The following is a 2194-nucleotide window of genomic DNA, read 5'->3' on the forward strand; positions in this document are numbered from 1 at the left end:
ATCTCTGTGCCCCAGTGGGACAAGGGTCTTCTTCGTCCCCATAGGCTCTCTGGTAGCCAGAGCTATTCTGGTCCTTCCTGGCTGGCTGTCCTGGATTCACACTAGCTCTGCCACTCCTTCCCTCCCTGTGCTTCACTTGGCAATGGTAGTAATTACCGTAACTCTTCCTTGGTAAGAAAGGCCAAAGCAATGGTAGCATGTGGCACACGTGTGGCACAGAGTTTTTTGTGTCATTGAAAGCTTGGAAGTGTTTCCATCCCTGGACTAAAGACTGAAAGAGATGCCATATGCAAGGACTGATCAAAACTACACTGTATATTGAATTTAAAAAATTATTATAGTACAGTGCACATTGTCATTGATTCCCCTCAAACACTCTCCATGTTGAAACACACTTTTTTCATCATTTTGCCACTTTCTGAAGCAGTTCTGGGAGTCCTCTTACCTGAGTGTGTTTCAAGGTATGCGTATAACAGTGTGTCCTCACCCACCTTGTTTACTGGGTCTGGTGCTCTATGACTTCTGACTCTTCCTCCAAGTCAAGATTACCATGAAAAATCAACATCTTAAAGTTAATTCAGGATAGCAAAACAGCTATCTCAGCACAACCAGAGACGTTGTTCTTTTGTTTGTTTGTCTGGTTTTTCAGAGGTCAGATCTGATTTATTTGTTACTTAAGCATTTTGCTTTTGACTGGACTCAGACTTGGAAGTAGAAGCTCTCAGAGAAGACAGACTGTGTCTCTTGGCAATCTATTCCTGGTGTTTTTCTTTGGCTTCCTTCATTCTCTTGGCCAGAAGTTTAGCATACTCTGCAGCCTCTTCCTTCTTTTTCTTAGTGCGCTGCTTCTTCAGTGCAATACGGCAGACATACGGAGTCACAAGTTGCTGGATCTTGGGGGCTTTAGTCCTGGGTTTTTACCCTGCTTGTTCAAGGGCTTCCTGACAACATACTGGCCGACATCATCTTCCTTAGACAGATTGAAAAGTTTACGAATTCTGCTGGCTCTTTTGGGCCCTAGTTGCCGAGGCACGGTAGTATTAGTCAATGTAGGAATGTCCTTCTCTCCTTTCTTTACAATAACCAAATTGAGAATGCTGAGGTTGGCATCCACAACGCAGCCTCAGACAGATTTACGCTCTCTCTCCAGCTCTCCTCAGTTGGTAGCAGGAGTGCCCCTTACTCAGCAGCAGGCACACACGGCCATGGGTGAGGACACCCTGCTTCATGGGGAAGCTCTGCTTGTCATTCCCACTGCTGATTCAGACCACGTAACCCTTCCACTCTTCACCCAGGGCATCAGTGGCCACTTCTGTGGCCATGAACTTCTCATAGAACATGCAAAGCTTGCATTCATCATAGACCTCGATGAGTTCCTGGCTGCCAACGGCTGGCAAGGAGATGGTCAGCTTCCTGTCGAAGCTACTGATCATCTCCCGGGCACCACAAAAAAAGAACCGGAGACATTCTTTAAAAAAGACTTCCAAAACTGCTTCAAAAAGTGGCAAGACAAGATAGCTCAGCAGCGGGTTCGATCCCAAGTACCACAGGCCACGTCAGCCCTGTCCCTGGGCATACTGATCAGGCCACTGAGACCAGGCATGGTGGCACACGCCTGTAACCCCAACACCGGTGAGGATGAAAACAAGAGGATCACTGAGTCTGAGCTGTGTAGTGAGATCCTGAGCCAAATACATTTTTTTTAAAAAAAGTGGCAAGCATGGTGGGATGACCCTATTTGAAGCAAGGGGGAGGATTTGGGGAGGAGTTACGGCACTGTGTCTTTTCTTATAATAACTTTATTAATTTTTTCCCTGTATTTTAGGGAAGGGTTTACAGGATGTTCAGGGTCTCATTACTAGGTCAGAATCATAGTCATCCACCTGTTTGCAGCCTCCCAAGTGCTGGGATTACAGGCGCGCGCCGCCATGCCCAGTCTCAATAGCCATCTCAGTGCATCTCGGGGGCTGGGCTGGCATGGCAGGCCCAGGGGTCAAACTCCTGGCACCTGCAACTGCTTTCAGGAGCTTTAATGTGCTGAGCTATTCGGCTGGCCCTTGTAATAACTTTAAAATGTAAATATTTGCTGTATTTTGTGATCATGCCTGGAACAGTACTGGGACAATTAGGAGCAAATATCAATTATAAACTTGTCAGATGAATGAGTGAATAAATGAATGAAGTGTTTGAACCT

The 2194-nt window shown here is 46.3% G+C and overlaps 1 pseudogene; it reads right to left on the reverse strand.

Annotated features, from left to right (window-relative positions):
- Positions 1-674: 674 nt before the first annotated feature.
- Positions 675-1433, reverse strand: LOC101589051 (annotated as a pseudogene).
- Positions 1434-2194: the final 761 nt, after the last annotated feature.

This window comes from Octodon degus, unplaced genomic scaffold (assembly GCF_000260255.1).
Source record: "Octodon degus isolate 3935 unplaced genomic scaffold, OctDeg1.0 scaffold00001, whole genome shotgun sequence".
NCBI lineage: Eukaryota > Metazoa > Chordata > Mammalia > Rodentia > Octodontidae > Octodon > Octodon degus.